Genomic DNA, 23,474 nt, shown 5'->3' with positions numbered 1-23,474 from the left:
ATGTTCACAGAAAGTAAAGGAAAACAAGAGGGCAAGAGGAGCAGGAATGAAAGGAGAGAGGAAGAAGGAGGCATCTTCGACAGAGACCCCACCCCCCGCCCACATGACTTGGGTAAGCTCTGCCCCAGGAGGAGGCTCAGTGCAAAGGAAGGCAGCAGAGCAGATAAGCCTGGGGCAGCAGCATTTGTGAGCTTTTTTGGAGCCTGAGTTCTTACCCACAGAGGGAGCACAAAGCAGGCAGCCGAGACACATCGAGCCCCCCTCAGCCTCTCCCCAAAATGGGTGCATCCCATGGCAGGGGGTCCTGCTCACAAGTGAGAAGGATGAGTCCCTGGGACTGGGCAGGAAGATGGAGGATCAGAGACTGACTTGCTTATCGTGGGGATTACAAAGGCCTGAGACCTTCCTTTGAAGCCTGAGTTGAGAGGACATGGAAGAGAGGGGAGGACTCACCTACACGAAAAGCTTTCTGAATTGTAATTGGTAAGGGCAAGGAAAACCTCAATTGCTTTACGTTTTCTGAATTAATCATCACTAAACAATAAATTTTGAAAACTGACGAAAATAATAATAATTTATGTCAGAGTCATACTCCCGAACCAAGCTTAACCAGAGGCACTAAACATGACATTTACCCACCAACCTCAGAAGTGGGCAAATAAACACCACAACCTGGAGAGGCCTGCAAACCTTCATTGATTCACCTCACAGGTGTTTGTAGGCCTGTCTAGGCACTGGGGGTACAACAAAGAACAAGAACAAGCTCAGCTCTTGGGGGTAAAGGAGACAGACAAGCAAACAGATCTGGATGTGGTGTCAGGTGTTGATAAGAACCATGGAGGATACAGAGCAGGGAAAGGTGGGAAAGTAAAGACCGAGGGTCTGTAGATGAGGTGTCAGGGAAGGCAGCTCCCAAGGATGCCACTGAGTATGAGTAGGTACCTGAGGGCAGTGAGTGAGTAAGCTGTGCAGACAGACACCTGGGGGAGAGTTTTAGAAAAATGGGAAACAACAGGTTCAGATGCAACAAAGTAATAGTGATCATGCTGCTGACTTTTAACCAGGAGGAAGATGGACACACACACACACACACACACACACACACACACACACACCCCAAGTATGAGGGATGAAGAGATCTGCTCAATCCCTAGGGCCCCATCTTTCCATCCCAATACCTATGTTCCAATATTGATTGATTTCTCTCTCTTGGTTCCTAGTTCTCACTCTTACCCTTCTGGAGCCCTCCCATCACTGCCCAACTCATTGAATAGGCCATCTAATACTGCTGAAGGAAAGGATGTTCTTCTGCTTGTCCACAATCAGCCAGAAGATTGTTTTGGCTATGCCTGGTACGAAGGGGAAAGGATAGACCCCAACTACCTAATTGTATCATATACAATAGAAAGCCAAAAAATTACCCCAGTGCCTGCAAACAATGGTTGAGAGACAATATACCCACAACGGATCCTTGCTGTTCCAGAATGTCACCCAGGACGACTCAGGAACCTATACCTTACTAGTCATAAAGAGAAATCTGCCAGTTGAGAAAGTAACTGGATGGCTTCGTGTATACCACAAGGAATTCCTCTATGAACTTTAGGTGTGGGTGGGATTAATTCTACTTCAAACTCACAGGACTGACAGGCCTGGAACTTTTGCTTTACCTACACCCTCTCCTTCATCCCTGTGTTGGAGTTTGAGCATTTAGTGCAGGATTCACACAGGGGAGACAAACTTCAAACGATCAGAAATCACTCCTGAGTCCAGACCCTGCAGACATTCGCTGCAGAAAAAAGGAGAGTCTGAGAGGGAATAACTCAGTAGGGGGAGATCAGTCTCAGTCCAGCCTCTTGAACATAACCCTGAGAGAGACCCTGGAAGACTCAGTCAGGCCCTGGCCTGAGGGACCCCAGGGATCCTCACAGAGAAGCTCAGGCCCAGGAAGCCCCTTCCCCATACCCTATCCCAGGCCTCCTGACTCCAGGTGACCCTGGGGAGCCTGTGGCCAGGGCTGAATGTTGGCCTTCTAGGCAGGGCTGACTGGGAGCAAGTATTTACCAGCTGCCCAAATCCTGTGGCTCCTGGAGCTGGTCACCATCCAGGGCTCAGCCCCAGGAACTATTCTGGGCAGTCAGTTTGGAGACAACAGACAAGTGTCTCAGGAAGTTAGCCAATTGCCCTGGGGAATTTAGAAGACCCCATAGGAAGGGCAGCATCCCCAGTAGGAAGGAAAAGGAGAGAAGATGCTACAGGCAGCTCCTTGTCCATCTGGGATCAGGCCCAAGGAGCCCTTCTTAAAGCCAAATAATAGTAGATGAGGTTTATTTAGGCAACTCCTCTATACCCAGCTTTATATCTGTTAATTGTGAATATTTAAGGTTAATTCACAACCCGGTAAGCTGTATACCATTTAATCCTATTTTATAGAGGGGAAACTGGGCACAGAGCAATATAGTCACTGAATCAGGGTCACACAAGCCATGACTGGCACATCAAAGTCACATGGAGATCTGTCTGCAGCCATAGTCCTGAACTTTCCTCCACCCCAGATGACCTGTTTAGGTGTATGTGGACCCCTGGAGCAGCCAAGCTTCTGATCCTTTCTTCTTAAGACATTCCCAACTCAAAGGGAGAGATATGATCTGAGGAGTGAAAGCAAATGCAGAATCAGTCAGTTTTTAACCTAGAACTAAATTACTGGCATCAACAGTCAGAGTCAGTGCCAGGCATGTCCAGGCCTCCATCTGCAGGTGGCTGATGAACACACTCCTGTACTGGACATGAAGTCATTTATGTGTTTGATTACTGATGTATGGGTGTCCCTCCTACCAAAGGAAAAAGGAAAGGACTTTGCTATCTCACTCCCCACTGTACACCCTGCAACTAGCACAGACCCAACATGTAACAAACTCTCAATTGCTCTTTGATGGAGGAATGAAGGAAGGAACGGTGAGTGAATGAATGGATGATCCATATTCTCTCCAGAGACCGGACCCTGAATCCAGATTCCTAGGACATTCTTCCACACAGGCTCCTTCTTTATCCAGGTAACTGAGACCCATGTTCCCTGTCTGACTGCCTGCTCCTAAAGCTGTCCCAGGAGCTGGATCTCACGACTCTGGTGTTGCTCAGTCAAATAAGGGTTTCAGGACTGTGCGGGTCCTGCTTTTAGGCCATGTGGGGACTCCTGGACCTTTGAGTCTGTTAAATCACTTGTAACCCTCACTGCTCACTGTCATCGGTATTTCTGGCTCTGTCTGCTCCTTCCATGTCCCTCATCGTCCTCCTCCTTCATTCCAACCGGTACTACTCTGCTTTGCACAGTTTCCTCTTCTGCATAAGCCTTCCCCAGATATGTGCACTAATGCTAACTGTCCTGTCTCTTCCCACCCACACTGTGGCCAGGCTCAACCTTCCTGAGATATAGTAAAGGGCAAAGAAATCAGCCTAAGCACCAGCTCCTGCGAGGGCTCCAGCACCAGTCAATGTACCCAAGTCACCAGGAGAACAAGCTTCCATTGTGTCCCCGTCCAGCGTCTTTCCCTTTGATGGTGCCCACACGTGGGAAAGGTGACACAGGATAGACATGCACCTCCTTGATTCACTCTCTGCACTGATCCAACCAGGGAGTCAGAGGCAGAGGGAACAGGTCTGCAGTCCTTAAAGCACAGAGGTGCATTTCACCCATTTTACTTGTGACTCACGTCCTTCTGCTTGGTGTGGGGCTCAGAGTCCCCCAGTGGTCTGAGAACTTTCTCTGTGGAAGAGTTTCCAGACCATGTGCTGTCGACGAGGTTTACCCTGTATTTCACAGGCACATGTGTTCCTCATCACAAGACCATGGACATAGGGTGAGGTCCTCTCACATGGGAGATGCATGATCCACTGTCATTTCAGTTACTATCACTGTGGCTGACCACCAGGCTTGCTCCTGGTCTCCCCAAGTGTTATTCTGCTCATGACACCCAGTCCCCAAGCCAGGCTGACCAGTCTGCTCAAGGTTTAAGGACCATGAGAAATCCTATCATTATGAACATCTAGAATATCCTTGAAAAGCAAGCCTCACAGATAACACAATTGGGCCAGGCAAGGTAACCAAGGGACCTCCCATTGGTAGTGCAGTGGTTAAGAACTACAGGTGCTAACCAAAAGGGGGCAGTTTGAATCAGTCATTCCTTGGAAACCCTAGCGGGGAGTTCTACTCTGTCCTCTAGGGTTGCTATGAGTTGGGATCTACTCGATGGCAACGGGTTTGGGTTTCTTTTGGTAAGGAACCTCAGCAAGTCCACGTTCCAGATGAGATAACTGAGGTCAGTCAGGCAGTCAGCTGGTCAGGGAAGAGCCCAGTAGAAGTGCCGGGTGGCGTACGAACTACAGTCTCATGTCTTCCACCACCAAATGCTGCAACTTAATTAAAGCTTGAGTAACAACCATGCAATCTTCAGAGATAAAGCAAGTGACCCTCACATTCTCTGAGCACTCAACTTGTATTTATCTTATAATTCAAAGACTTGCCTTATTCTTTTAAGGACTTAGCGTTGGCTGAGAAGTGGGAGATATCAACTTTGATGGAAAGATCATTTGGGAGTAATCAAAGGTACCAAACAGGGTAATCATCTCTGTTATCTGCACAGCTGAGTTACCCACACCCTTCACCCATGGAGGACAAGGACTCTGTAACATTAACGTGTGAACCTGAGACTCAGGACACAACCTACCTGTGGCTGATAAACAACCAGAACCTCCCAGACAGTGCTAGGCTGGAGCTGTCCATGGACAATAGGACTCTCACTATACACAGTGTCACAAGAATTGACACAGGACCCTATGAGTGTGGAACCCAGAACCCAGTGAGTGCCCACCATAGTGACCCATTCAACATGAATGTTCCCTGTGAGTAACTTCTTTTGTCACATGGCAAAGGCTGCTGGCCCAAGTCCACACAGCCAGAGGCCAGGCCACATCAGTCCTTCTCAAGTCCAAGATCTCAGACCATCAGCCCCTGGAGACCCAGGCTGGCCATGACTTCTTTTCCCAGGCACATACAGGCAGGTCCAGCTATGGAGCCAGGGAGGAGAGAAGGGGCTGCTCCTGTGTTAAGACACTCAGGGCCAACACCTGTGATGTGAGAAACTGGTTGATGGTCTCAGAATCAGGCTCAGAGAAGACAGGGGGTTATTGTGTGGGACTTCTTGAAACAAGGCTCAGAGGGATGCTGAGGACCTTATCAGACAAGGAGCTTCCCATTCCCTCTGGTTACTTATTAACATGGATTTATTCTGTTTGCTCCAGATGGCCCGGACACCCCCACCATTCCCCCCTCCCCAGGCTCATATTACCCTCCAGGGACCACACTTACCCTTTCCTGCCATGCAGCCTCCAACCACCACCCCCCAACAGTATTCTTGGCTTATCAACCGGAGTCTCCATCAATCCACACAAAACTAATTATCCCCAGCATCATAGTGAATCATAATGGATACTAAACCTGCCTTGTGTATAATCCCTCTACTGTCCTCATTAGAACCACAGTCAAGACTATCACAATCTCTGGTAAGTGGCTGCCTAGAGCATCAGCACTGAGCTCAAGGGTGTAAGTCTGTCTGATTTTTAGAAAAGATCCTGGAAACGTTGTTTCCCAAACTGTGTCCCTGGAGTACATGCAGACACCAAAATCTGAGCCTCCCACCACATCCTTGCAGGCTGTTCCTCCCTTTGCTCTTCTTATTTCTCAGGGCAGATCTTGGATCCAGCTGGAATGTTAAGAGGGGGTTCTCTCAGCCCAAGAGAGCACTGTGGAGTTGGACAGGGCTTCACAGAAAGGGAGGAAAGAAGTGTCCTCAGATCAACTTGCTTCTCTCTGTCACTAGCATATCCCTTTCTGTCATCTCTTTATTTTCTTTCACTGGCTTCATGTGGTATGCGGAACACAAAAGCTTTGAAATAAGCTTACACCTTTTCCCCAGATGAAAGGAGGAAACAACCTCCAGTGGGGTGATGGGCAGGATGGGGCTCTGCTTCCCTTTTCTTTCCCCACTCTCCAGGTGTACCAAGCCTGTTTTGACACCATCTGTGGCTGGACTGGGGCATGTGGAGCAGTGACACCAGGGCATAGACACCATGGCAGCCTGGGATCAGGCTACAGGGAAATGGGTAAAGTGCCAGAGGTATCTGAATCTGTCTTGGCTTTGAAGTCGCAGCTTTATATGCTGTGTGACACTGGCACAGATGATACACAAAGGAGAACAATGAATCATGAATCTTACTTGGAATGACAGGTCATTTCACCTGTGAAATCCCTTCATGGGAGGGAAGAACAGGGACAAAAGTATGTATTTTACAGAGATAGCTAAGAGTGCCAGGCTTTTATTAAACCTTAACTGCTTCTCTTTGAAGATTTCCTTCATCTGATAATTAATCCTCACACCAGGAAGTAAGTCTTTTTCATACTGAGAAATCCTTTGGATTGGAACCTCTCCCGTTCCTAAATAATGAAGTCTGCTGGGCCTTTCTCAGTCCCCTGGAATTTATTTAACAAAACCAAAACTCCTTTCCTTCCTCATGTAAAACTTCCCAAACCCAGAGATGGACAGGGCTGGCAGCCTACCTTCCACACATACATGGGAGTGTCTACTAGAGAAGGGGGCCTGATCTCTTACAAAGTCATGGGGGGCCCCAGGACAGGGTCACACAGACATTGGTCAGAGAAAAATCCCACCTGATGATGGAGGTCAGCAGTTGGGCAGACACGTGACCTCTGCAGAGAGTCAAGACCACCACTCTGGGTCACCTTTCAGAGCTCTCTATGGGGCTTGTAAGCTGGCTGAGATCTCTTAGGAAGGAGAGTGGTGCCAGCCCCAAGCTCCTTTCACAGTCACCTCCTTTGTTTTTCCACAGAGTCAGTGACAAAGCCCTCCATCTGAGCCAGCAACACCACCGTCACAGAACATGAGAGTTCTGTGGTCCTGACCTGCCTCATCAACCACTCTGGAATTTCCATCAAGTGGATCCTAGATATGCAGAGCCTGCAGCTCATGGAGAGGATGACGCTAACACAGAACAACAGCTCCTTCACCATAGACCCTGTCAGGAGGGAGGATGCTGGGGAGTGTCAGTGTGAGGTCTCCAACCTGGTGATTTCCAGCAAAAGTGACCTCCTCATCCTGACTGTGAAGTATGTTGAACCCCTGTCCCTCCTATGAATTATTAAACTCAACATCTCAATGTTCTTACCTGTAAAATGGTGGTTAGGATGCACTTGTTTTATAGGGTTGTGATTAGCCAATGAAATGAAGGTGAAAAATCTTTAGAACAGAAAGACTGTATCTAATCAATAAATGCTCGAAAATGTTGACACTCTCATTGTTGTTGGCTTCAAGTCCCACTTACCTCCTATAGGACCACCATCAGTCTCGACTGCACCCTCTCCACAGTGGAAGTGACACAACTCCCTCCCAGGTACGGACAGTGCCCCTGTGCGGTGAGGAGGGCTCTGAACACCCCTGGCACGTAATTAGCTTTCAGGAACCACAAGTTCATCACTCCTCCTGTGGGAGGTGGGGGAAAGTGCCTGGACTTAAAGTTGGCAAAGGGAATGGATGGGAGCTCACCCATAAGTTGATAATACAAAGAGAAAATGCCCTTTTCACAATGCGATCCATCAATGCCCAGATCAGGCCTGGAATCATGTAGATGAAAATGTTTCTTGAGTCCACGAATCACAGCCAACTTGCCTGGGGCTCCCCATCCTCCTCCAATCCCCCTCCCAGGTCTCAGGGTCCCTCTCTCAGACCCTAGGGACGGTAGAGAACTCTGGCAACACTGAGTGCCCCCTGTCTCAGGACATCAGGTTGTCTGCAGCAGAGCACACGGGGCAAGAACAATTCAGGCAAGGTCCTTGTGATAATTAGGAACATAGCTGCTCTCAGGGATGAGGTGGGCTGGCAAGTGCTGAAGAGGGGCCCATCCTGGACCAGGAGAATGATGTCCCTGCAGGGAGGAGTGAGGAGCCCCAGGCAGCTGAGACAGGTGACGCTCTCGGCACAGAGGACACCACTCCCTCATGGGGACACACTCCTAGGGCCCCCTCCAAGCTGCCCATGTGGCTCCTGCCCCTACCCTGCTCCTGGATCTGCCCTACAGTGGGATTTGTGCCCCAACAGGTGGGCTGGGGTCACATTGAGGTCCTTATGCAGTCACATCTTCCGACCTCACCAGCCCTGGATGACACAGAATCAGGTGGTTTCTTACATGTAAATCAGGATGGCACCAGGTCTAGTTGCCAAATTATCAGGGTGTCCAGTCATTTCCTAGGGGCCTGCTCAATCATCTCCCAAAGACACCCAGTACAACTCACAGTCATCAAAGAATCAGCCCTTTCCACCTTACCTACCTCATCTACGATGAAATCATCTGAGGAGTCAAATACCCTAAGTGACTCCTGCTCCTGGTACTGGTACTTTCCTACTCTGCATGTCCGTGTTCTCCTCCACCCAAACCACCGCACTCTCTTTGCCAGTAATACAATCCTCCTCCCAGCATTTCCGTCAGTGAGCCATCCAGAGAATGGAGTCATGGAGACGTAGGAGAAATCTATAAAAACTAGAGCATTTATCAAATGGGAGAGGGGTAAAGAATTTGTAGATATTTAACAGAGGAAAAAAATTTAAAATTCAGGGTTACAATGGATGGTAAAGCTTTTCTTATTCTAGGTAATTTTTAAAAATTTATCTGAACTCATGATCATATGAATCAGTATCTTTTCCAATTTTATCAGAAAAGTGAATTAAAAGTATTGTCATCTTCCTCCCGACATCTATACTCATGGGGAACAATAACAAATGCACGTCATGAGCCTAAACTGTAGTCTGTAATACAATTTATTTTCTAAATTTTCTGTTCATTAAAAGAACCAGCAGCCCTAGTGTCTTAGTGATCTAGTGCTGCTATAACAAAAATACCACAAAGGTATGTCTCTAACAAAGAGAAAATTATTTTATCACAGTCTAGGAGGCTAGAAGTCCAAATTTAGAGCATCAGCGCTAGTGGAAGTCTCTCTCTCTCTCTCTCTCTGTCAGTTCTGGAGGAAGGCCCTTGTCATCAATCTTCTCTTGGTCTAGGAGCTTTTCCACACCAGAACCTCAGGTCCAAAGGGCACACTATGCTCCAGGCACTGCTTTCTTGGTGGTCTGAGATCCCCATGTCTCTCTGCTCACTTCTCTCTTTTATATTTCAAAAGAGATTGACTTAAGACACAATCTAATCTTGTAGATTGAGTCCTACCTCATTAATATAACTGCTGTTAATCTTGCCTCATTAACATCATAAAGGTAGGATTTACAACACATAGGAAAATCATACCAGATGATAAAATGGTAGACAATCACCCAATACTGAGAATCATGGACTAGCCTAGTTGACAGATATTTTGGGGGGACACAATTCAATCCATAACACCTAGTAACAGTGAGTCCTCATCTTGCAGCAGGAAAGATTAGTCCTGGCTTAAAACAACCCTTAATGACAAATACTAACAATGCTTTTAAAACATTTCAAGGTGTACTGAAAACACAGAAATCTACAAGAAATTCACAATCTGGGCACCAAAAAGTCACAATTTAAATGTTTAAAGTAATGTTGATAAGACTAGGTGGCATGAATAACATTCAAAGAGAAAGGAAAACCATTAAGATAAAAACTGAATCAGTCAAAAATAAACAATGAAAAAACCTGGAAATTGGACAAAAAAGAAAAGACAAAATAAGACAGAAGGATTAAATCTAAACTTCTCAGTAATCAGAAAAAATACATACGAAGCCAACTCTAAAGTTTTAAAGTATCAGATATGATGCAAAGAAAGAACATTCCAGTTGTATACAGGATCTAATTAAAACATGAAGAGGAGATATTTCCACATTAATAGCTAAAAGATTCCTCATTTTTCATTCAACTATATATTGTATAGATATAATGTAACCTGTTTGATTAGTATTATGCTGGTGAAAACTTAGGCTGTACCAGTATTTTGCTATTAAAACAGCACACAGTAAATAACCATGATAAGGTATTGTTTTCAATGAGTGTGAGTGGCAAAAGGGATGTATATTTTTAATTTTTATAGACATTGACAAATGTCACTCCCCAGGTTGGTACAAATTGCCAAACCCTCCAAAAAGGTTTGTTGTTAGTTTTTGTCAAGTCAACTCTGACTCATGTACAACAGAATGAAATGTTGCCAGCTCCTGCACCATCCCCATGATCACTGGCATGTGTGAGTCTATCAGAAAATATTCTTTTGTGATCCACAGGGTTTTAACTGGCTAATTTTTAGAAGTAGATCACCAGGTCTTTCTTCCTAGTCTGCCTTAGTCTGGAAGCTCCACTGAAACCTGTCCACCATGGGTGACTCTGCTGGTATTCGAAATACTGGTGGTATAGCTTCCAGCATCATAGCAACCCACAAGCCACCACAGTACAACTAACTGACAGGTGGTAGATAAACGTGTGTGTGTGTGTGTGTGTGTGTGTGTGTTTATACATGTATGTATTCCAATGTTCCAGCAAATACAAAGATATTTACACAAAGGGAATGAGTCTTGTGAGTCTTGTGTCCATCACAATACAAAATACATGTATAAGAATGCTCATATCAGTGTTATTTATAAGATCCAAAGAGTAGAAACAATTCAAATGTTCCAACAGTAGAATAGATAAATAAAATGTGGTATATTCAAGCAAGGGAATATTAGACAACATGAAAAAGAATAAATTACTGCCATGCACAAAAACATGGATGAATCCCACAGACATAATGTTGAATAAAAATAGCCAAACACAGAAAAAAAAAGAATGTACGCTTCTATTTATGTCAAGTTCCCAAAACCAATCTCGTGATACAGGTCAGAATAGAGGTCACATTGTGATGGTAATGACTGGGAGGGGCCATGAGAGCATCTCCTGGGGAACTGGCACTTTCCCTGTCTTGATGTAGGCAGTAGTTACATGGTACACATACATGTAGACATTTATTGCAATGTTCATTTTACTATATAAAAAAATATATAAAATCTCTTCCAATTAAACAGTTAAAAGCAATATTCACAAAACAATCAAAGACAAGTTCATTCCAATTTTACACACTCTTTCAGAGGATACAAAAAAACAAAGAATACTCATTAACATGTTTTATGGGGAAGTATAACCTTCATGTAAAAACCAGACAAGCAAAGAATAAGGAAGTAAAAGTGCAAGCCCTTCCTATGAACAGCTGTGAAAAATTCCTAACAAAAATACAATGAAAATGAACCATGATCACCAAGTTGAGTTGGCTGTCCAGGAATGTAAGGTGGATTTAACATTTTAAAGTCAACCATTGCCTTTGTGAGGAGGCAGACTTTCGGCCCGGAGTGGAGGCCATGTCTTCCCCATTCCTACTCCCTACTAAGCTAATATTCATGGAATTAAGGGGAGCATGAAGTAATTTTCTAAATGTGAGATATATAAAGAGAAACTATATCCGAAAGCCAACGAGGAACACTGTGGGACGAAAAACTCAATTTGGTCTTTTGTCTCAAATTCCTGAAAATAAAAAACCCATTGTCGTCGACTCCATTCCAACTCATAGTGACCCTAAAGGACAAAGCAGAACTGTGCCATAGGAATTCCAAGGCTGTTACTTTACAGAAGCAGACTGCCACATCTTTCTCCCACAGAGTGGCTGGCGAGTTCAAACCGTCAACCGTTCCCTTAGTAGGAAAACGCTTTAACCACTGTGACACGAGGGCTCCTTCCTGAAAATAGCCTGAGCAATGAAGGTGCTCTTTGTCTTTCTAGGAAACTCTGGTGGTGTAGTGGTTAAGAGCTATAGCTGCTAACCAAAAGGTCGGCAGTTTGAATCTACCAGGCCCCCCTTGGAAACTGTATGGGATAGTTCTACTCTTATAGGGTCGCTATGAGTCAGAATCGACTCTACGGCAATGGGTTTGTTTTTTTGTTTGTTTTTGTTTTTGGGGGGCTTTTTTTGTCTTTCTAAGGAGCTCTGGTGGTGCAGTGGTTAAGAGTTCGACTGCTAACCAAAAAGTCAGCAGTTGGAATCCACCAGACAATCCTTGGAGACCCTATGGGACAGTTTTACCCTGTCCCTATAGGATCGTCATGAGTCAGAATCCACTCAACGGCAACAGGTTTTTCTGTTTCTGTTTTTGTTTTTTTTTTGTCTTTCTAAAACCGCCAGGCCACACTTAAATATGTGTGAATGAATTTAAAAAACAAAACAAAACCCATTGCCATCTAGTCAGTTCTAAGTCTTAGCAACCCTGTAGGATAGAGTAGAACTGCCCCATACAGTTTCCAAAGAGCTCCTGGTGCATTCGACCTCTTCGTTAGCATGCATAGCTCTTAACCACTACTGCCACTAGGGTTTCCATGGGAGTGCGCAATTCATCTCCTTGGCAAGAAAACCTCAGGAAGGGAGGGGGCATGATAAGACCTTCACTGCCGCACCCTCTGAGGTCTGATGCTTGCCCAGGTACCTGTGCCACGTGGGCTTTGGAGTATAAAAATGGCTGACTGAGGAACTTTTTGGTCTCCTCAGCTATGGTTCTAGTGGGGCACACGTAGCATTAAGGCTAGCATAAGCCTACAGCCTAGGAGAGTGGACCTACTTGGCAAGGGGCAGACCAGCAGTAGGTAGGCTCCCATAGTGTCCCTTACCCATTATGCCAGGCAGACGGCATGTGATGAAGAGTTTTTTTATATTCACCAGGACAGTTTCCAGAAGCCAGAGAGGACCAGCCTGTCAAATAACTGTCCCAGTTAAGTACCTCACCCACGACACAAAGTAGGGTGTACGTGAAAGAGTTGACATCCTCACCTGGACAGCTTTTGGGTCGGGGAGACTGCTCACCTGTTGTATGCTATCCATTTCTTGTTGTAAGTAATAAATCCATTTTACTTGTTAACGTGTATTCAAGCTCTGGCCAGAATGACATGTTGTTTAAGGATCAATTCAAATTAATTATTAGTTTCCTTTTTCTAATGGCTTCCTGGCTATCTAGAAATCGGAGATCATCTGTAAGCACCACACAGATTTGCTGTGTTGTCTCACAGACTTTCACACTTTAACAGATGACAAACAGTTTTAGTTCTTCTGGAATCCAGATTTCTGGGGTCCATGTAGTTGGGGTGACCCACAAAGGCCATTGCACTGAAATTTCTTTTGAACTTTGAACCTTGAGAAAACTAGTTTCCTAAAACCACCTTTAAGTTAAACAATAGCCTAGTAAGTAGCTTAGTGAAGACTTTTTGCCTTAAGCGTCTTTTGAAGAATTATCTATGTGCAGTCAGCTTTTAGAAATAGAAACTCCAAGGTCAGACTAGAAGTTGCATTTTAGGGTAACTTGTTATTATATAAACACACCATTCTGGCCCGTTACCATGGCAATGTTGATAATATAGGGTATGAGAATCTTTGGAAGTTATTTAATCTTTGAAATAATTTTGCTCTCTAGACAGAAGTGTTAACCAATTTGAAAATTGTATATTAAATAAACTTCCAATTAATTTATATTATTGGATTAATATGATTTTTTCACACAGATTAATCAGAAAAGTTTATAATTTTCAGGGGTGATGCAGAAATGGCCTTTAATGGAATTCCACTTCCATCATGATTTGAATAATAAGCTAATGACGAACTATGAAGAGACAGCTCCTTGACCTGATGAAGGGTGTCTACAACTCACAGCAAGCATCATACTCAAGGGTGAAGAAGCACTGAAATTGTCTGCTTTAATCAGGGGTGAGGCCAGGCTGGCTGTGATTTTCATGTCAATCCCAAGCCCACTGAGCTCAATCTTCCTACAGGCCTCTCCTTGGCCACACCCAGGGGGACAGCACAGGGCAGGGGCAGAGATGCCTGACACCCAGACCTGCAGAAGCTGTGGCTAGAACTTCAGTCGGCAACTGGTAAGTGGGAGTCCTGCTTGAGGATACAGCTTCCTGGAGGGTCCTGGGACTGAGGGAGGGCAGCCACCCTGGGTAGGGAGAACCAGGCACATGGACCCCAGATGGGAGGAGATGCTGCTCTGGGCCTTTCCTAGGGGTGACTCTGAGGGGACCTCAGGTGGGACACACAGCAGGTTTCCTGAGTGCACCAGAGATAATGTGGCCCCCTGGGCACACTCTTCTCAAGCCTCCACTTACACTCCCTCAGCTTCAGCAAGTAATATGGCCAAGCCTGAGATAAATGGGCAGGAAATATGCTCCCCTCCTAGTGGGAGGCCACAGCCAAAGGCCTATAGGTGTAATTCTAATATAGGGAGAGCAGGAACAGTTAAGAAGAGTGACCCAATATATGACATTGAGCATCATTTATTAAAAGTAGGAGAGTCCTGTTTCATGAATCTTTTAACTTAAAATAAATACTTGTTGAATGACTCAAATTCCCTCACCTTGAGATTTCATATGTGTGCAAGTGTCTGTAGAACACACACACACCGCTCAGGGAACTTACAGGGTCATAGACAGTGCCCAGCCGGCATCAGGAACAGAAAGAACAGAGCAAATGACTCACACGATATCCCTGGGGGCAGTAAGCTTCAGAGACTGTGGTAAGGGCTGAGATGGGGTTGGAGGGGGGCAGATGTCTCAAAGGGGCCTACAGAAGGTGTGGAGGGCACCAGGGAGCTGGGTGCTGATGCCCAGGGAGGCTGAGGCACTATCTCCAAGAGAGAACTCATCTCTCTGCAGTAACTGCACATACAAAGGATGCCCAGCTCCAAGCTGCCAGTGCCCCCATTCCAATACCAACCCTGCACCAGGGAGAGGAACTTGAAATCTGTGCCCCAAATGGGTGAGATTTCAGATGACTGACATCTAGTGAGAACCAACAGTTCCAAACTAAAAGCCCTTACCTGTGGAATAAGAAAATGCCCAGGTATTTCCTACTAAATTCCAAATTCCCACTGCACATGCTTTCACCATAGAAATAAGCAGGAAGCTTAGTCATTTCCAGGTTCTTTCCCACCAGGTAGAACTGCAGATATACAGGATGCTACAATGGTCCCTGCATCACTCTCCTTTGCTCACCTAATGCCACATCCTGGGAGGTGACTGATCATCAGGATGGATCCTGAGCGCCTCCCCCTACACCTGACCAGGGAGGGCAGGCCTCTGCCTCCAGATAGCCACTCACCTCGTGGGGACAGAGGTGGCGATGAAGGTCACTCTGCCTATCTGGTGTGTGTCAGGAGAGCTGGGCAATCACCCAGAGCCACACGAATGTGGTGGTGACAGAGGGTGATACAGGAACGGGGGTATCAAACACTTGGGGTGGCTGCAGCTGGGAAGTCAAGAACACCTGAGGAACCTCAGCTGGAAGCACTGAAGTGAGATGTTCTCTAATTGCAGGAAAGTGCTGGATTCTCAACAGAAAACCTCATACCCACTGATTGAGTCCGCAGCAGCTGGGCGGGCTTGGCACCTTGTGTCTGCCATCATCGAACCATTACCACTTCCCAGTGATAACAGCCTCTCCTCACTTCCACCTACCGTGCACAGACTCACCTGAGATCCTCCACTGTCCCACTCTACTGAGGGGACTCTGGGAACTGTAGGTCATGTCTCCTCCTCTGCACCCAGGGGGAGGAGGAGGCCAAGTTCCCCACAGACAACCCAGCAACATGTTCTGCAGATGTGGGGTTGGCAGGACCACACACTCCAATGTCCCGCGTCCTGACTTTAGTCCCTCAGTGAAGCTTGGAGATCCCCTGGAGTCCCTGAGTGTGAACCTGTGCTAGGGTGGCTGACACTTCACTCCTGATTCTTCCAGGTGAAGGACCTCCTGGAAATACCCAGGAGGATCCATCTTCTACTGTGGAAGGTCTGTTCTGGAGTGTTCCACAACAGCCCTGCCAAGGCCCACACGCACAGATCCTGAGTGGCAGAAACGTTAGGGTAACAGGCTCACAGTCACTTCCCCCAGTGCCCATACATGGGGCAGGGTGTATGGGACCTGAGTATCCAGCCCACACTTCCCACTGTGTCTGGAGTCACCCCTACTCCTCAATAACTTGGCCCTGAGGTTGGTTCCCCATCGCCGGTTCATGCTGCCACAGTCCTTCAATGGAATAGCCTCTCTGTATCCCATGACGGCTGTCACAGGAGTTCTACCCTGGGCAACTCTAAAGAGGGTTTGAGAGGTGGGGGTGGTGGCAGTAAAAACAGCCTCTAGGCTGTGTCTCAGGGGATGGAAGAGCCAACCAAGCTCAAGAAAGAGCATGAGTGCTCTCTAGGGGCTCCATCATGCTATAAGTGCAGAAAGGTGCCAGGAGAGTTGAGAGGTTAGGATAGACATTGGACAAAGAGCAGAATCAGATGGACTGGAACTGAAGAATGCAAGAGGAGAGGGACTTGAGGAAGGGGGCATGTCAGGAGAGATGGGAAAGAGCACGGGTAAAGGGGTGCTTCCATAGGAAGCTGGTGTGGAGTGCACAGCAGGGTTTTATCAGTCTCCTCAGTACTGATTTTTTGGCTGGTCATTCTTTGTTGTAGGCACTGTCCTGTGCATTGCAAGATGTTTAGCACCATCCCTGGCCTCCACCCACCAGATGCCAGTAGGACTCCATCCACCATTTTGGTTGTGACAACACAAAATATCAACAGACACAACAGGTAAAATTGCCCCTCCTTGAGAACTGCTGGCCTACACTAATCACTAATGTCAACCAAACAAATGAAGTCCTTTACCCATTAGTAGGGAATCAAGTGTGAGGGGGTAGAAACTGACTTCATCAATATCTATAAAAACAACTTTTAATGAATCAGTAATTTGATTTCCAAGGAGAAGGCATATTTACATGCTATTTTAATTGGGAGGCAACTCATACTTTGATGTAGCAACTCAATAAATAAAATGAAGATATTTTATCTACCTAAAGGACAGCCAGAGTGCTGAATGGGGAGACTTGGTCTCAAGTACTTTGGACATGTTATCAGGAGGGGCCAGTCCCTGAAGAAGGACATGCTTGGTACAGTAGAGGGTCATCAAAAAAGAGGAAGACCTTCAATGAGATGGATTGACACTGCAACAATGTGCTCAAACATAGCAATGATCGTGAGGATGGCACAGGACCGTACAGTGTTTCTTTCTGTTGTGCATAGGGTCGCTATGAGTCTTAACTGACTCCACGGCACCTAACAACTACACTAGGTACTTCCCTTTTATAAGTCTTCTTTCTATTGTAATACTAATTACTTCTATAACTACTTACTAAAAGCCTGACTCCTAGCTAAGAATGCAGGGATCACGTCTGTGGAATTCCCAGGGAGAGCCCAGTGCTGCCACAGAAAAGAAGCTCAATGAGTTTTCATTAATGACAGAGGGAATCAGTAGACAGAAATATGTGATTGACCTACCGGACACTGGGAAGCTCAGGGCATATTGTGTGAGGACACACAAACACTGGCACCATTGAGGAATGACACAAGCTTCTCTCCCTGGCCACAGGGTCTGGACCCTCATGAAGCCAGGAGAGAGGTCAGAGCTCTTCAGTTGGAGATAGATGTGACAGATGAACTCCTTGAGCTCCCAGAAAACTGGCCACACCACCCTTACCCCCCAGCTGTGAGTAACTTCACTCCCTAGATGAGCCTCTCCCTCAGCTGCCTGTCCTTCCTCTTCTCACAGAGAGGCCTGACCAGGCTCTGAAAGTCTACACCCACATCCAAGGTGATGTCAGCACGGGGGTGCTGTGCCCATCATGACTGCAGAGTAAGTCAGGGTGAGCCTCCCCAGCTCTGAGCACCCTGCTCTGTTCCACACCACTCCTCCTGGAGGATCTGGGTCCTGCTCCACAGGGGGTCTCTGTGCACCTCCCAACCCCCTGCATTGCCCCAGCCATGGGGAAAGGTAGGGTAGCCACAGGATAATCAGCCAGACAGAGGACAGAAACTGCCCCAGGAAGGTCAGGGAGAATGAGGACAGTCTCTGAGCCACAGCTGAGTCCAACAGACCCCACAGGACACCTGGACTTGGATCTGTCAGCACCAGAGTGCCCCTGGGGTCCCCAAACCCAAGGATTATTTTCCTTTGTGACACAGAAACCTAACTGCGCACATGCAGATATGCTAGAGATGGGCTGACAACTTTTCCTAAGACCACAGGACTAGAGGTCCCTACTGAGCACCGTCCATAAGTGTCTCCTCCTAGGACACACAGAAGACTCCCGCATCTCACCTCCAGAAGCTACAAGTCCCTCTGGAAATCCCAGGTCCCAAGTCTCTGTCACTGGGAGCTAAAGACTAGAGTCACATGGAGACACAAGGAGGGTCCCTCTCACCTGTCATTACTCAGCTTGTCCCTTTCTAACCCTTAACCCTTTTCTGAGACCTTCTGGCAGGAGGATGAAATCACTTTTCCTAGCACATTTAAGAAAACTGGCAAAACCCCACGTGCCCAGTTGGGTTTCTATGTCACAAAGGAAAATAATCTTCATGTTTAGGGACCCCAGGAGCTCTCTGTCTGGTACTTACAGACTCAAGATCAGGAAACAGCAGAGGCCAACACTGGTGTGGGCGGGTCGTTCTCTCAATGTACAGCAGATCCCCACAGCCTTGCTTCTCAAAGTGGGGTCTGGGGACCAGCAGCATCAACATCACCTAAGCCTGAGCCTGTTACGTACAGAATCTCAGGTTCACCTCACACCCACCAAGTCACAATCTGTATTTAACAGGATCTTCACATCACCCTTGTGCACAGGAGAGGGGAGAAGCCTGCCCCACCCACAGATTACTGGTTCTCAGCCCAGGTGGGCATCAACTTTACCTGTGCAGCTGCTGAAACAGCATTTCTAAGGCACAACCTGAGCACCTCACAATCTTTATAAAGTCCCACAGGTGATTTTGATGGACAGCTGTTTGAAATCCCCTGTAACAAGAATTCCTGATATAGTCTCTGGGCTCCTGTTTTGAAGAAGAAAAAAAGGGCTGAGGGGAAGGAAACCTGTGCACCTCTAACCAGAGCCCTGAAGAATGACCAGAGCATCTGAGGCTCCAAGGAGTAGATTCATTTCACCCATGGGAAGTGGGGGAGGGGGTCTGGTAGACAGGTCAAGACTGAGGAAGGCAGAAGTCTCTGCATTTACCAGGAAATGAAATTGATAGAGAAGAGGAAGTAAGGGAGGTGGAGGGCAAAGAGGAAGGAATGAGAAAGGTTGAAGGAGAGAGGCATCTTGGCAGAGACCTCACCCCAGCCCACATAACTGGGCAAGGCCAGGAGGGGGCTCCAGGCAAAGAGGAGGTGCAGGCAGAGCTGCCCCATCCGCAGTGGCAGGATCTCCTTGAGATTCTGGAGCTGGATATCTCCACAGGGGCCACTGTTCAGAATCGGACAGCAGAGATCCATGGAGCCCCCCTCAGATCTTCTCCACAAAGGCAGCATCTCCTGGCCAGGGCCCCTGCTCACAGGTAAGACAGGATGATCCTCTGGGAGTGAGCGGTGACAAGAGCAGAGACTGGTGGCTGCAGTCTCCAGGGGAAGTTGTGAGAGGAGACAGAGAGTTTAAGTTTGGAGCTTTTGGGGAGAGGTCACAGGAGTGTGGAGGCCGAGTACTCAGCCACAGGGAAACCTCATTGACCCTCAGATGAGAAGGGGAGGAAAATTTCAGTTACTATCATGGGGTCGCTTTGAGTCGGAATGGATTCAACATCAATGAGTTTGGGTTTTTTTGGTCATTTAAAAATTTTATCCTCATCAGATAATAAGATGTGAAAACAGATAATAAAAATTGCAATTTGTGTAAAAGTAAACTTCCAGAAACAACTTAATCAGGGACCGTAACATTGCCCTTGTCTACCAACCTCAGACATGCCCTATATATTCATTGGAAATAGGTTCTGGATGTAGAGGGACAGGGGAGACAGTAATTTCATGGGAAGGTAGCCTCAAGCTGACTTATTCCTTCATTCAACCAAAGTCCAACTGATGCCAGGCCTGTTCTAGATGCCCAGATACAACAGTGAACAGGAAAAGTCCCCAGCCTCATGGAGCTCACATTTCTAGTGGGGAGAAAAGCAAACCATCAGATCTATAATGTCGTGTCAGATGCTCATACATGCAATGAAAAAATACAGCACTGTAATGTGAGAGAGGGAAGAGAGATGCCATTTTAGATTTAGAGGTAAGAAAATGCATCCTCTGGGAGGTGACATGGAGTAAAGATCTGAATTCAGCGAATGAATGAGCCTTATGAATACCAGGGGGAAGAGGGCTCCAGGCGGAGGAAACAGCAAGTGCAAATGCCCTGAGGTGGAGTCTGTCCTGTGTGCTTGAGGGAAGCTGGCGGTCAAAGTGGCTTGAGTCTAATGAGCAGGGGGGAGAAAAAAGAGGAGACAAATTCAGTGACCTATGAAAGAGACAGTGCAGCCAGCTCATACATGCAGTGACCTCTCAGTAATGATGTTTGTGCTGCTGACCTTGAACCAGGAGGAGGACACACACCCTCATGTCCAAGGACTGGAAGAGAACTGCTCAGTCTCAAGGGCCCCATTTTCCATTGCAATTGATTTCTCTGTCTTCTCTCCTAGTCTCACTTTTAACCTTCTGGAACCCTCCCCTTGCTGCCCAACTCACTATTGAATCCTTGCCGTTCAACACTGCCGAAGGGAAGGATGTTCTTCTGCTTGTCCACAATCTGCCAGAGAATCCTTTTGGCTACAGCTGGTACAAAGGGGAAAAGGTACAGCTCAGCCACCAAATTCTAGCATATGTAATAGAAAGTCAAGAAATTACTCCAGGGGTGACCCACAGTGGTCGAGAGACAATATACTCCAATGGAACCCTGCTGTTCCACAACGTCAACCAGAAGGATGCAGGAACCTACACCCTACAAGTCCTAAAGAAAAACATTCAGAGTGAGCGAGCATCTGGACAGTTTCGCGTATACCGTAAGTGATTCCCCTCTGACACCTTGCTGAGTAGGGTTTAGGTAATTCTACTTCACACTCAGAGACTGTCAGGCCTTGGTCAGCCCTGCGTGTGCCCGTGTCACCCTCTCCATCACATCCCAGGCACAGGGTTTGGGCATTAAGTTCAGGACAAAACAGTGGAGACAGACTTCAAGAAGAGGGAATTCCCTGCTCCAGCTACAGACTCTGCAGATGCTTTGTTGTAGAGAACAGGGATGGGCTGATCCCATCCCAGTGTCCCCCACCTGGGAGAAGCTGGACAAGCTAGAGAAGGGCAGGTCTGTCTCATGCTGGCCTTGCAGGCCCTCCATCTCCACATGGCCTTGAGGAAAAGGCTGAAGAGTCTCAGACAGACCCTCACCGGCAGGTCCCAGGTGAGCCCCAAGAGAATGTGTCTCATTTTCTTGCTGGGTCACAGTGATGTTCTCAGTTCTAAATACTTCTTGGAGGTTGAGGCCTAGTCTTCAAAACTATGATCTTTCTGCCCCTGAACTGCCTGCCCTTGCTCTCCTGCTGTGCTTCCTCGCTTGGCCCACCTGCTGCAGGTGAGCAGTTGACTCTCAAACACTGGACTGGACCCTCTTCCATCCACCAGGAGAAGAGACAGCAGCCTCAACAGGAGGAGGAACAGGATGGAGGAGACGGACTCTACCTCCAGCCTCTCCCTCAGTGCTATAGGACAACAGTTAGCAAATGGCCTTCCCTTCCTCCAGGCCACTCAAGGGGCAGGGCCATGTCACAGTTGGAGCAGCAGGTGCACAGAAGAGGGAAAGTGGATGATGGGAGGGTGAAGTTAGTGACCCTGGAAGAGGAGATGGGTATATGTCTCCATGGAGAATGGACAGAGCAAGACCCAGGACCCCAGTGATAGAAGAACATGGGCCTGCCACACTACGGACAGTACAGGCATCTGACACCCACCTGGCTCAGGGGTCTCCCAGCTGTGAAATGATGAGGCAATTTCCCCCATTTCAGCTCCTCCTTCGTAAGTCACTCCTTTTTGGGAAAAGTTAGATTTCCCGGGTACAGGAGGCTAAGGTTACGATTGTTGGACAAGTCATAACATCTCCAGAGCGAGCCCTCCTGTGATCTTTTACAAATCCAGAAACTCCTTCCCATGATAATTATTTTTGATACACCCAGCATTTCAACAAAAAATGACTCCAACCTAGAGGACAGGGAATCCTCAGCTAGGAGGTCCACGGTCCCTGACAAATCATTTAGGAAATAGCAGAAACCACTTCCTTGCCTAGAAGCATGTTCTTCCTGGCCAAATCCCACATGGATTCAGCCGTCTTCAAGACCTGAGGGACTTGGATATTTTAGGGATGGAGGCTGGTCATACAGGGATTAAGGTCAGCATCATGCACACCTATTAGGAGGAGAAAACCACAGGGCAGAGAGGTGTCCATACTTAGGCACTTGGGAGGGAGGTTGTGGTTGCTCATCCAAGGAAGTCAATCAAGGCACTGACCTTTCCCCAGATCTAGGAAGCACTGTCCTCCCTTCACTGCAGTGATATGGTGCAGACAGATCATCCTCTGAAGGGGTCTGGCCCTTCCCCTCAGGACTACCCAAGAGCCTCCCCAGCAGCTAGAATCCCATGGGCAGCCCTCAGTCTGGGACCAGGATGGCTGCACCAAGGACTGTGCTCTTTATCAGGGTATCACCTGCTCTGATTCTCTGCAGGGACAGTGGCCAAACCTGGCATCTCAGTCAACAGCACCACGGTCAGAGAACACAAGGATTCTGTGACATTTACCTGCCATGGGAGTGACACAGGGGCCTCCATTCAGTGGTTCTTCAATGGCCAGAGTCTGTGGCTCTCTGAGAGGATGAAGTTGTCCCAGGACAACAGGACCCTCATCATCAATGATATCAGGAGGGAAGATGCAGGGTTCTATCAATGTGAGATCTCCAACGCAGTCAGTGTCCGCAGAAGTGACCCCATCACCCTGAGCGTGAACAGTGAGTGACCTCGGCCCCACTCCCCTTTTCCCCTGTAGATTTCACTGAGTCCATGAAGTCACCGACTCTGTCCCCAGTGTAAAATGGACATAAGTAAGTGGATGTGACACCAAGGTGGGTAGGCTCCCTTCACAACCTGTAGAGCAACGTGGTTAAGAACCCAGCAATCAGACTAATTCAGTTATTCTCCTGGTTCTGACATTTACCAGCTGTTTGACCTTGGGCAAGACACTCAATCTCCCTGAGCCTCAGTTTACTCATCTGTAAAATTGTAACAACACTTGGATCTTAGGATTGTTGTGAGGATGTTTAATATGAGGTTAATGAGGTTAAAGCCCAGGGTCACACATAGAGTCAGGGTTGAATTAATGTTAGCTGCTGTCATTATTATTTTTATTAATGTCGCTGTTGTTATTAGCTGTAAAGTCAAGCAGATTTGGATTAAAATTTTGTTTCCTCATTCATCAGCTCTGTGACCTTCAATGGGGAGGACACCTCCCTCCCTCGTGGGACACAGAAGGATCAGATGAGATGTACAT

General features: G+C 47.2%; 2 pseudogenes; both read left to right on the top strand.

Moving 5' to 3' along the window:
- On the top strand, window positions 1-7,205 carry LOC101340509 (carcinoembryonic antigen-related cell adhesion molecule 6-like; annotated as a pseudogene).
- Window positions 7,206-18,963: 11,758 nt separating this feature from the next.
- LOC101340259 (carcinoembryonic antigen-related cell adhesion molecule 1-like) overlaps window positions 18,964-23,474 on the top strand; it is a 63,518-nt pseudogene continuing 59,007 nt past the window's right edge.

Source organism: Trichechus manatus, unplaced genomic scaffold (assembly GCF_000243295.1).
Source record: "Trichechus manatus latirostris isolate Lorelei unplaced genomic scaffold, TriManLat1.0 scaffold00216, whole genome shotgun sequence".
Lineage (NCBI taxonomy): Eukaryota > Metazoa > Chordata > Mammalia > Sirenia > Trichechidae > Trichechus > Trichechus manatus.
Note: the sequence above shows the minus strand (reverse complement) of the source record. Positions and strands in the feature narration are given on the sequence as shown.